Source organism: Acomys russatus, chromosome X (assembly GCF_903995435.1).
Source record: "Acomys russatus chromosome X, mAcoRus1.1, whole genome shotgun sequence".
NCBI classification, from domain to species: domain Eukaryota; kingdom Metazoa; phylum Chordata; class Mammalia; order Rodentia; family Muridae; genus Acomys; species Acomys russatus.
Window position 1 is genome coordinate 43,619,171 of NC_067169.1, and position 13,769 is coordinate 43,632,939.

Here is a 13,769-nt window from a genome sequence, read left to right on the forward strand (position 1 = left end):
ACTGACATGAGGTGCACTAAGAGTGCTGCTTGCTGGCTCAATAACATGGCTTTGAGGTTCCTGGCATCTTCCCTTCTACTGACCCTAGGCCATTTGCTTCTAACACAGAAGCCCCTTCCCTCAGTAACTGAGCGGCAGTCTAATCATGTACATCAGGACCTATTTACCATCCCTCACCTTTCCAGTCAGAAACATGCTTGAGGGTTTTGAGTTATCACTCTGTGTGACTGGTCTTCCTGTGTTTATTCCTGGTTCTTCTCCTCTTTGTACTCCTTAAAGCCAGGATTCCTGGTTCCTACAGTCCATGGTCTTTCACTCCCAACATCTTTCAGGAGAAAACTGAGAGTTAGCCTGTCCTTAGAGCTCTGTCGAAACTATTAGTAGCAGTCAGTTCATAAAGTCCTTTGCAGGTATTGTATTGAGGTCTCTTTAAAGGACTAGTCACAGTCGGAATGGGCGCTGTCCCAGCCTCTTTGGTTGCTTCTGGGTTCCTTTTCCTCCAAGGTTTGCCTTTTCCTGACTTAGTAGGAGTGGAGGTGCGTTGTCTTACTGCAAATTAATTTGCCATATTTGGTTGATATCCATGGGAGCCCTGCCCTTTTCTGAAGGGAAACAGAGGAATGGGTGGGGGTGAGGACTATATTGGGAGGAGAGGAGGTAGGGAAACTTTGGCATGTAGTGTATCAGAAAACAATCTTTTAAAAAGAGAAAAAATAGCCAGGCGTGGTGGCACACGCCTTTAATCCCAGCACTCGGGAGGCAGAGGCAGGCGGATCGCTGTGAGTTCGAGGCCAGCCTGGTGTACAAAGTGAGTCCAGGATGGCCAAGGCTACACAGAGAAACCCTGTGTTGAAAAAAAGAAAAATAAAAGAGAAAAATAATTGTTTAATAAATAAATATTCACATATGTACATTTATTAATCATTTATGTACAATATATATTATTCCAGTCTCAAAAAAAAAAAACAAAAAAAAAAACAAAACAAAAACAAAAATCTTATATTGCTGTTTTCCAGCCCTGATATGCTATGTTCTCACTCTGGTTCCTTTCTTTGGATAAAGCTCTCAGGTACAGGTTCTTGTAGGCTACATTAGTTTTGGAGGTGCTTGGACTTTTGTAAAACAAGTAGCAGAGTAAAAATTCTAGGGAGAAAAAGCATTCTTTCCCTCCAAATCTTGATTATGGCTACCCTCTGACCATCTGTGCAATCTAGGAATCTCTTGTCTCTGTAATTCTGTCACTTTCTTTTGGCCAGTGTTCTCAGTAGGTTCAGGAGAGGCTCTATAGCACGTCCATATGAGGACTCCTGGGCATGATAATAGGTTTGGGCAGATGTCTGAATTATATCATGATGGACATACATTTTCAGGAATAAATCATGTAAGGGTAAGAGTTTTCTCAGGTGTCTTAAAACTCTCTTAGGAAGTGTACTTGCTAACTTGTACTGTCCTCCAGGGTAGTTCTGCCACATACTCAGATTTCACATCAGGAAACAGACACACAAGGCAAGGGTTCAAAATGATGCCATGGCCTGCAAAACCACCTGATTTGTAAATGTGTGTACACATAAGGAAACACCTCATAGACTGGGTAATTTATTCCTATCAAACCAGGAGAATGTACAGTTCAGGTAAAGCCTATGCTGCATAACAATTTCACTGCCAGCCCCATCTGAGAACCCTGGGTCTAGACCAAACCCTCTGCTATTGTTTGGCTCTGGTCAGTTGTCTAAATGGTGTCATGAGGAGTATTTATCTTCAGTAATAACTCATGCAATGCTAGCATTTTTTCTTGCATGCATACCTTTTACATCGGTAAATGGACAACATAAAGAAGGGGTTAAAATTAGTAGGTGGCCTAAAATCGGCTTTTTTTCATTAGGTATATACATACAAAAGAAAACACCTGATAGACAGTGTAGCTTATTCCTGTTAAGCCAGGAGAAGGGAAAGTTCAGGTTGAGCCTAAACTAAATAATATTTTCTTTTTTTGGAAATAATGTTTTTATCATACTTCTTTTTAACATGTACATGTATATTATTACACATGAGTAAAATAAATTATACACAGCAGGAAGAACCAGAAGACAACAAGGAATTATATAAACAACAGGTTTTAAATGTGCATATACTGAATGAATACTAAGACCAGATCAATACTTTAAATATTGTATAAGATCAAGCATTATGTCTTAGGGTATTGAATTAACCTTTAAATGTTTTTAAGTTACATATTATTTTAACTTAGTTATAATCATATTTATTTGTAAACAATCCTTTTCAGTATACTCTTATCTTAACATTATGATTGTTATTACAAATTTTAGAAAACAACTTTAATGGGTCAATCTTAAAGGAATGTTCAGTTGCTTATGTTTACAAACAAAAAAACCATATAGCGTTTTAGATAACCAATATCAAAATAGGCAATTTGCATTAATAGATTTTGTTTTTAATTACTTGTTAAAAATTTAAGTTATCATTATGATAGGTACCTTGAAATATGTTATTATGAAAATCATTTCTTTTTACTTCTGTTGATAAAGAGTCAAAAATAGAATAAGGCATGCACAGCAGGATAAAGTTGGGCAGCTACGTCTGTCATATTTTTTAAACTAAAAAGATGAATAAATTTCTATCGTATCTTTAACTAAGGAGATAAATCATTTTCTATCGTATTTTTTAACTAAAGAGATGAATAATTTAAAATATAGCATTACGTTGTAACACATTAAGATGACATGAAAACAGTAAAATGTGTGCATACGTATCAAAGTGGGTTTTCCAAATGACAATTTAAAATTATTTTGGTGTTTTCTGTTACTCTCTCTTTCTCATAAAATAAGAATCTTGAAAACCTCGTCTGTTTGCTTTTAAAGAGGCAGTAATGATTTTTTTAAATTCCTAAAATTCTTTAAATGTTTGTGATCATATATATATATATATATATATATATAAATACTAACATAAATTATTCTTTTAATCTTTGGAATAAAGAATTTAGTCTCTCATGGGAGAGTAACTGTCTAATAGGAAATGATTACTCAGGAGTAAGAGTAATCCTGTCTTAAAGTCAATCTACACCTTCAAGCAACAGATACCATCGTGTAGAACAGTACTGGAGATGAGGATCAAGGACCTAACATCTTGACCAGTGCTGTATGATTACCTATGTCATGTCCTTGAGAGCAGATATAGATATTTTATATTTAAAAACTCATACTGTTGTCCCAAAGATAGATTTAGGAGTATTACAAATCTCTATATGCTTTACCTATGCGGTCACATTGATTACATACACTTTAGTCTTTTATCTTTATTTTGTTTCTTAATGTCTTCGTTTACTATGAGCCAAAATGATGCTGAACCTGTTGTAGACAGCCCACTGAGATGATCACTCAAACACAATTTATATAAATACAAATTATTTATTCCAGCTGACTGGGAGTACTCAAGTATTTGGGACCTAAGAGTAGCTCCTATTATTTAGAGCAGTGGTTCTCAAGGAGTGGGTCACTACCCCTTTAGTGACCCTTTCATAAGTGTCACCTAAGATAATCAGAAAAAAACCTTTACATTATGATTCATAGCAGTAGTGAAAACGCAGTTATGCAGTAGTAATGACGATAATATTGTGGGTAGGGATCACCACAATATGATGAACATTACAAAAGGCTTACAGCATTAGGAAGGTTGGGAGTACTGATCTCAAGAGCAAGAAGTCTTTAAAGCCAGAAACAACATTCCGATATTTTCCTCTGCAGCTTCAGGGGTAGGCTTGTAGTAGCAAGTAGTTTAACAGAAACTAAGATAGGATGTTAGCTGGAGAAGGAGTTTTGCAAAGCAGGTAGTTTAACAGAAGCTAAATAAGTGAGCTGAGGTGTCTTGGACTCAGATCCTAAAGAATTGGGATATTTTCCAAGGCATTCTCCATCCAGGAGATAAAATTCTACTTAAACCTGAAATGGCCTCAACTGGCATACAAGATGGATGGAGGAACCTCTGCATTGTCTTGCCCTGCCACAAACCAAGCTGACAACTTTAGTTTACATAAGCATTTACTTATAAGCCAATGTGGCAATAAGTACACTATGTAAAAATAAACCATAATTGCATATAGACAGATAGTATACATACATAACCATACAAAAATGTATTTTCATAAACCAAGATTTTGAATATTATTGTTTGTTTGGATTACATTTTCTATAATCCTCATTGTGAAAAGGAAACTTAATTTAGGGATGTTTAGTAAATTTATAAATCTGTTCATTTATATAATTCAACCTTAATAAAAATCTTACATTTAACAGCTTTATATTTTTATTTTTTAGAAATTGTATGAATTATATTTTGACCATTATATAAACTAGAACAATGGTTGGAACACAGACATTTCAAGGACAATTTCTCCTTGAGGAAGGGTGAAACAAGTTCATGTTCCCAGGTCCAGGAACCAAATCCTATCCTGATTGGTGGAAACTCCCTTGCTCAACCCCTTAGATCAGAATATGATTGGACAATGCTACAGTCCTCATCATGCTTTGTGTTCTCATCCTTTGAATATGCTGTATGACATCCGTTCAGCATCACACTTTCAGGTCCCAAGCTTGTCTGCAGCCCTGATTGATCAGTAGCAGCTTGATTACAATGCATTTTTGTTACCTGCATTCATCTGGTATTTGGGCTATGTTGGATTTAAGCACACCCCACAACAAGCACCACGCCTTGAACTGTCAGTTCACCTAAAGTGAGAACTGATAGGCATTTCTGCTTGTCATTACCTTGGGTTACAGATGGGGACAATACAAGGGATTGTTTAGCACTCACCAATATAGCAAAAATTTCTACACATTCTATTAGAATCAACTTGACCCAACCCTGGCACAACCTGGCAATCTTCCATGACTTATTTTTCATATGAAATGACTTTAAATATCTTTATTCTTGTTTGTGTTTATAAGGAATTTGTATGCTAAGTTTATTTGGTAACTTATTATCTACTAAATTTTTTTCTTTGAAAGAAAAATTTTACTGCAACTGTATTGAAAAACCTCTCTTTTCCTTCCTTCCTTTCTTCCTTCCTTCCTCCCTTGAAAACAGATTCTTCTCTCATATACTACATCTCAGCTAGTTTCCCCTCCCTCTGCTCCCCCAGCTACCCTCCCAATGCCCTTTCCTGCAAATCTCCCCCTCCACTTCCTCTTCAAAAAAGAGCAAGCCTCCAAGTGATAACAGCCTAACAGATAAAATAATACAAGGCAAAAGCTCTCATATGGAGGCTGTACAAGGCAACCCAGTAGGTAGGAAAGGGGCTCAAGAGCAGGCAACTGAGTCGGAGACACATCTGCTCTCATTCTTAGGAATCCCACAAAAACACCAAGTCAACAGCCATAAAATACACACAGAGGACCTGGTGTAGATCCTTGGAGTTTCCATGCTTGCTACTTAAGAGTGTTAAGCTCACAGAAGAGAACTCATGTAAGCTCTGCTTAGATGTTTCAGTGGCCTATGTTCTCCTGGCATCCTCCATCCTCTGTGACTCCCACAATGTCTCCTCCCACTACTCCCTGAGCTTCTCTTATTTCCAAGAGGATGGAAACCTCCGACTAGCACTCTCTGCATAATGTCTGTCTGTGGGTCTCTGCACCTGCTCTCCTATGCGCTGGAGGAAGCCACCCTGATAAAGACTAGACATGTCCATGATGAGAAGCTACTCTGCAGGCTACAGAGAGATATACTTGGGCACCAACTCAGTCACAAAACCCTCAACATAAATTCTGTCCTGGCTAAATGATGTGCTGGGACAATGGTGCTACAGAATTCATGGTAGTGACCAGTCAATGTTTGGCTAACTTGAGTCCTATGCAATGAGAGGGAGCCCATGCCATGTGAGGGAAACAATGCCCTCTACTGCCTGGATGGCCAGGAACCAGATACTGGATGGTGCAGGCTCATAGGGTAGAACCAAACATGACTGCCAAAAAAAAAAAAAAAAAAAAAAAAAAAAATCAATTAAATGATTCCTAATGCTATTTTGCTATACCCTGACTTCATTTGAAACCTTCGGTCTCATTCTAACAGCATTGAATCTCAGATACTCCTTAGATAGTAGTGAAATTTGCCTTGTTTTCCTCAGGTACCCAAGAGTCTCCAAGGTGAGTGGCAGTCAAAGAAATTCATGTGTAAGTAGTCATCAGTGCCAGGTACTAGCTAGAAACTTAAGCTCTGCTGACCTGAAACAGAACACTTTTCCATGGCCCCAGGAGGAAGAGGACATGTCTCACTATGTTGCCACACCCAGGTCTCTCTGTATTGTTCCCTTCATTCACATTTGGAATCACGTTGACTCGTGCTAGGCAGTATCTTTCTCTCTCTCTCTCTCTCTCTCTCTCTCTCTCTCTCTCTCTCTCTGTGTGTGTGTGTGTGTGTTCGATTAAGCCCATCCCTATCAATTCCTTGATATCCTACTAGACAAAGGGGCAAGTTCAACTTGCAAGCTCTCAAGGTTCCCAGAGACACAGAGATGAGGCTTTGTAAGATGACCTTCCCTCTCCGTGAACCTTAGGTCCAGAATGTGGCTTTTCAAGCATTTCTGTTCTACTTGGGTCTTGCATGACTCCTATTCAGGTTTATTAGCTTATTCAGAGCCCAGCACTCCTTCCTCACCTGACATGAGGGAGAATGTTGCTCCTGGGGGCCATGATATCCCTCAGAACAGGAAAGAATGCGTTGAGAAACTTTGCACAAACTACAAATTCTGTGTGACGGTTTCCTGTTAGAGCAGGTAACTTTGTAACACACCTCTTATTTGGGGGTATTGGTATTCCAAGCCTTCCCATACGTTGTCATATTAATCCACTACTTTTGTTTTAATTTTTATTAGTGAATTTTGTTATTTTAGAATTGCATAGATATCACTACATACCTATTATTTTATAATTGCATAGATATCCTTCCCTACTATCTTCCACATTCCTACTGCTCCTAACCATTCTCTCATCCCTCTGTATTATAAATATGATTTCATTTAGTGTTCCAGAATTTCATTTAGGCTGACTGTGTAATACAGAGTTAGAAAGTAACCATCAGAACCCAGTAAACTCACGAAGTCATTCATATTCTCTCTCTCTCTCTCTCTCTCTCTCTCTCTCTCTCTCTCTCTCTCTCTCTCTCCCTCCCTCTCTTCCTCCCCACTTCTTTCTCCCCTTTCTTCTTCCTTTTCTCCCTCTCAAGATATATCAATTATCAACACATCTGCAATATATTTTAGGGCCTCATGAGTCCCTTTCCCCTCCAGAAGTGACTTTTGTGGACATAGTGACAGTATGCACAGCTGCTGGATTGCCATGTCTAGTTTCTACCTAGAAAATGTTATTTCACAGCCCTTCTGTGTCTTATTTATTTATTTATTTATTTATTTATTTATTTATTTATTTAAAAGTCTTCTGCAAAGTTTCCTGAGCTTTAAGAAGTGGTGTGAATGTTTTGTCTAGAGTTGAGCCTCAACCATCTTTTATTCTTTTTGTCACCTTTCTTCAGATTTTTATTATAATTGTTATTTTAATAACCCATATCCCAGAATTTGAAGATACACCCTCCCATGGGCAGAGGAGCAGGGTCTCTTTGAAGGAATACTGTGGGGTAGGGCTGGGGCTGAGGCTGGCCAGGGAACCTCCACACCTTTCCAGGCCATCTAATGCTGGGAGGCTCACCAGAACACTGAAACCTAGGGAAAGATGTGGGGCTGGATTCTTTCATGGAATAGGGCCTCTAGATAAACACCTTTTCCTAGGTTCTTTCTCATCCCACAAGGCCTGGGGACTCTGGGGAGACCAGGTGGGAAGGGACAGAACAGTATTGAGCTGTCAACTCCCATCCCCAGGCATTGGGTTGGGTGTGGGTATTAAAGTTACATGGGAAGAGGGGGTGGGCCCATGGCACAAGGCCCAGAAGCAAGTGGCAGCCCCACAAAGGCACATTGTGAAGGAAAGGAGGCTCAGAGGGAAGGCCCATTTGGTGCAGAGGGTCAGAGCTCTGGGAACCACAAGAATGGCAACTAGGCCGCCTACTCCAGGCTGACCATGGCATGTAGGAATCCATTTTCCTGCTCCAATACAGCATTCCATCCTCCCAGCTCTCAGCTATGCTCTGCAGCACCCCTGCCTCTTCTCACATGGCAAACATGAGGTGGGACTTCACCAAGTCATGGCTTGTTCAATCTTGTGCCAATGCCAGCCAGGCTTCTGGGACCACTATCCTCATCACTGTCCAGGCAGCCACTGATGGCCGACATGGAATGAGCCATGCAGAGGCTCTGGGCTGCTGTGGCTCCAAAGGGGTCTGGAGACTTGTGCGCCAGGCTGGCATCGAAGAAGAGGGCTGGGGAATTGGGGTGAGAGTTGGCCAGAGTCACCTTCCTTGTCTCCGCTGGAGCAACTACCTCCATCCTCAGCTGAACTGATCCATCTCTTCTCCGTGACCGTGGAGGGGTTCCTGCTGCTGTACCCCTAGACTCCATTTCTACCCTCACAACAGACAAAGGGTGAGCAATATCTCCAGTCCCAGGCCCTTGTCGTGCGCTGCTTGGGTGGAGAGGCTGACAGTGGTGGGAGTCTCTACCTTGGCCTTGTCAGGTCCTGCCAGGGAGCCCAGCCCTCCTGGAAGGAGCAGGCCTGTGGTCCAGGAGAAGTGGGAGGCAGGCAGAGCCAAGAGGTGAGGCCCTGAAACAGTCCTGTCTGATGTATGGGGGTGCTTATGCTCAGGTTAGCCAGATCCAAACTAGAATCCACCTATCTGCATCTGGTGCCTCCCAACGCCCCTCAAATTCCCTCCAGGATGCAGCCTAAGCTTGTGGGCTCCTGGTCACCCTCAGAAACACACACACACAGACACGTACGCACGCACGCATACACACACATACAGACACAGACACACACATACAGACACACACACACACACACACACACACACACACACACACACACACACACACACACACACACACACACACAATCCCTCTATGATAAGGCTCTCCCAAACCTTGGGGTAGCATCACCACCTGGAAGGCAAGGGCTCCAGGTAGCTGGGAGCCATTGGGGGCAGTGCCTCTGCAGCCTGCATCAGAGTTGGTTTCCCCATTGGGGGAGGCAGAAGGTACCTGAGGGGCCTTATGGTGTTAAGGAATCCAAAGCCCCTGGGCTTCCTGGGCCCTCATAGTCCATGGTGCCACTGGTGATCTGAAAACTAGGTTTCTTCTTACCACCACTCATGGTCCTTAGGGCTAGGAGCTTGGGGCTGGGTTCAGGTTCAGGGAGGGACTGGGCTCCTGAAGAGGGGCTCAGGCACCTCTGAAACACAGGGGAGTGGTACATGGCAGGGACAAGGAGGCCCCTGGAGAATTCTGGGTATACCATGACAGCAGGGCCTTATGGGAACTGGAGGTTTCTGTTTAGTGACTGCAATACATGGGTGGGGAGTAGAGGTAGGTTTTCCTGCTGCTGTCCCTGCTGAAACCCTAGAGCTGAGCGTGCTTGGCCCAGAGCTGAGCAGGAAAGAGGACCTAGAGACTGATGATATCTTTTTTTTTTTTCTTTAATCCTAAAGCCTCCTGAGCCTTGGGTAGTGCAGGCCACAGCAGGCAGCAATCAAAGGCTACCCTGTGCTCACTCTGCAAGGCATCTCAGTGGAAAGTTGGCAATTGAGAGGAGAAAAAGATCCAGGCTTCTGCTGTGGAACCCAGGCATGGCAGCCTGTGTTAATACTCCACGGGTCTTCTCTGCTGCTATTGGAGGGGGCAGCTTAACAGCCACCACCACTAGCTCTAGGTCCCTTGAGTGGCTCTCTCTCAAAGCTCCTCCCTTCCCATGTGGCTCCACTGGATGTATCTCTAGGCTCCTCAGCTCTGCTTGGTCTTTGTCTCTCTTTCTGGGCCCATCCTCTATTCTTACTGTCTTGCGCAGCCATTTGTCTCTGCATTTGTCTGTCTGTGTTCATTGCAAGGAACTCTTTCTCTGTTTGAGACTGAGAATTGCATATAGGGGTTAGTCTGACGCTCTCTCCACTTGGCCAGGCACAACTATTTTGACTCTGTCTCTGGGAATAAATACTTGCCAAAACCCTGCCAAACCGTGAGCAATTTAACTTCTGAAATCATTTATAAAACCACGTGTCTGTCCTATGCTTGGGGTGAGATGGAAACAATCTGTAGCCCGGAAGTATAAAAGTATTCCAGCCAGTGGGATTAAAGGTGTGTGACACGTCTGCATTCCTCCCATATCACACAGACCTAGAGAGTCTTTGGATGTCATCCCTTGCCAGGGCAGCAATGTTGCCGGATTGCAATTTCTTTACATCTTCCCTCTTTCTGCTTAAGCTAAAAATGGACACAGATTAACTACTACAACAGAAACAATTATCAATTCTATACACTTATCAGTCCAAATGTGCTCATGAATAGCCATTGATACAATGGTCCTTCATAAGTGCAGTCCTGACCATCTGTCTTAGGCAACAATCCATTTCAGCATCAAGGGTTTCAGTCTGCGAGTCTGATGAATGATCTGTCCTGGTTTGTTGAACAGTTTCTATAGGGGGGAGGGGGGTCTTCTTCCCGCATAGTCTGAGTTACTGTCTTTCTGCCTTTCTTTGTTGCTTGATCATGCCTTTCATGTGCAGCCTTCGCTTACATGGATTGCATCTATATCAATTTTGATGGAACCTATAGTCTTTCATCACCTGTGGAAATATAGGCAAAACCTCTTCCCCAATGTAACATATTCTCTAACTTTCATTCTAATGTTCAAACATCTTTAAAATATATAGGTTGATCTGATCCAGCAGGTTTTTTCTACAATGTAGTGCCTTTCAGCTACTCTTATTCCCTCTTTCTGTATATCAAGGTACAATTAAACCATTATGAATCCGCATGTAGGCACTCTCATTAAGTGCCTAGCTCCACACCAGAGAGCTTCTTACCCATTTAAGCACAGAAACAATCAGGTCATATTACATAGGGTGTCAATACACAGTGTCAGTTATATTAAGTATCTGTTCTCTGAGTTTGAAGGAATATGATTCTGACCTCCCCTTTATGTTAGAAGACCTCTGCTTCATAGGATTACGGCTATATCTGCCCATAGGCCTCACGAGTCAGACTATGACACTGGTTTGTTACTAAGGCAGGCTTTTTATTTAAAAAAATAAAAATAAAAAAAACAACCACAACAATCAGGTAACCAGGTATACCATAGGAGAATGGGGCAGCATTACATCATTTTGACTAGCTAAACATAATCTACTTGGTTCCATGTGTATTGTATCTAGATGGCTAAGCAGAGTATTTAAAGCCCATTGGTTAGGATATAGGCTTGGGGACTTTCCAGTTCCCTACCCTTCCAGGAGAAAGGAACATAACAAGATGTTCTGCTCTTAACTCTAATAGAACATACATGTATCTTTAACTCAAGCAGAACATGCATTTAACATCTACTGTTTTATTCAAAGCAGCAAGTATTGAACTTTTGGATTGTATCATGATCTCAGGCACATAGAATCTGAGAACTTGAACTTAATTTCACCTCATGATCAAAATGGAAACTTGGGAGTAAACTGGCTTCTGGTATGCTGAAAGCCATTGCAGGTGTTAACAGGGGAGTTACAGTTATGCTGGGAACTACAGTAGGTCTCAAACGAGGAACTACAGTGTTAAAGTAGATTAAGCAGGTTGCAATAAAGGTGTGTCGAAGAGTCTGTGGAAACTGGAGGAAGTAAGCTTTAGGGACCTTAAGCCCATTGCCCTAACTGGGAGGTTACAACGTGTGCTGAGAATTCAGTAAAGTCTTTTATATTTTGGGGGTCTTTGGGGCATACAATCCTCTTTCAGATTCCTTATCCAGTTTCACTGTAAATACTACTCCCTTCTGCCGAGTGGGGTCCACACCCTTAGACTATGCATTTCTTTCTCTGTTTTGATATAATAGAAAAGTAATGCTATTGTGGCTTTCTTCATCTCTGTCATCTCTACTCACAGTTCCTCCGCACCTCCTAAGCCATCCAGATCCACCCCTCTCTGTCTCTTATTAGAAAAAAAAAACAGGCTTCTAAGAGAGAACAGCAAGGTGCACCTTTTCCCAGTCTAGCACCGCGATTCCTAGGGAAGACAGATGAGATCTCTACATGTCAGCCCCCTGATGGCATCAGGCCAATGGGGCATATACATTAGTGGTGAGGTCCCTGCACCCTCCACCTACTGGACCTTGTCCATACATGCATTCCCAAGATTGGCGGCCCCAAGGGACCACCAGGTGAGATGCTGCAGACCACAATCACCAGCCTGCCTTGCCCTCCAGACAAACCTAGCACCAGAGAACTAGAGCTCTCTTTTGTCCCCTGATGCATCATTATTTCAGTCCAGCACTCTGATCGATGGAGACTCTTGAGGACAGCCACCTTGGGAAGACAGAGGAAGACTCCCCAGACCACAATTTCCAGCCTACACTGTCCTACACACAAACCTAGCAGTGGAAAACCCTGCCCTATACACCCCATTCCTGACCATCCTGATCCCTGCAGACCCTGAGCTGCCACCTGGGGAAAACAGGTGAGATCTCTATGAGCCAGACCCTTGTACCAGGCCACTAGTCAAACACAGCAGCAGTCAGTTATACCCAGCTGCCTGTACACTCCATCCACTGGACTTCACCTCTGCCTACATTCCCAGAGGCTGGTGGCCATCTGGGACAAACAGGTAAGACCCCACAGACCTCAATTCCCAGTCTCCCCTGTCCTCCTGGCAAACCTAGCAGCTACCCTGCGCATCCACCTCACTTCCCATCCTGGTTACAGAACCCCATCACTATGTGTATTCCCGGAGGCCTATAGCCCCCAGGGTCCACTAGGCTACAGGGCAAATGCAGCAGCAGTAAACTCAGTCTGGCCCTGTGTGCCCTCCTTCTACTGGACCTCACACCCATATGCGTTCCCAGAATCCAAAGCCCCAGGGACCACCAGCCAATACCAGAGACAACCATAAGGCTAAAGGCCTGCACAAGAACACAAATAGCAAGAGCTTTGGGGCAGTATGTCAACAACAGACCCCAACTATCATTTCACAGAAGCCCAGGATATCTTAACCCTGCTGAGGAACAAGAAAATAACCTTAAATCCAGTCTCATAAAGATGATAGATGCCTTTGAATAAGAAATGAATAAATCTCTTAAAAGAAATGCAGGGAAATACAATCTAATTGCCAGAGGCCTTTAAAGAGGAAACAAATAGGGCTGGGCACGGTGTTGCGCCCCTTTAATCCCAGCACTAGGGAGGCAGAGGCAGTCAGATCACTGTGAGGTCAAGGCCAGCCTGCTGTAAAAAAGGGAGTCTAGGACAGCCAAGGCTATACAGAGAAACCCTGTCTGGAAACACCAAAACCAAACAAAAAAACAACACACTAAAAAAGAACAAACATGAAGTGAACGAATAAAACTGTAGAAGACCTGAAATGAAAGTAAAAGCAATAAAGAAAGAATAATCTGAAGGAATCCTGGAGGTGGAAAACCTAGGGAAGAGAACAGAAATAACAGAAGCAGGCATCTCCAACAGAATCCAAAGGATGGAAGAATCTCAGCTGTAGAAGATACAATAGAAGAAACTGATACAACAGTCAAAGAAAATGTTAAAGCTAAAAACATCCCTGACGCAAAGCATCAAGGAAATCTGAGATACTATGAAAAGACCTAACCTATGAATAATAGCAATGGAGGAGGATGAAG

At 42.5% G+C, this 13,769-nt stretch overlaps 1 pseudogene; it reads right to left on the reverse strand.

Moving 5' to 3' along the window:
• Window positions 1-7,999: 7,999 nt before the first annotated feature.
• LOC127185870 (TSC22 domain family protein 4-like) lies at window positions 8,000-9,272 on the reverse strand (annotated as a pseudogene).
• Between the last annotated feature and the right edge of the window lie 4,497 nt (window positions 9,273-13,769).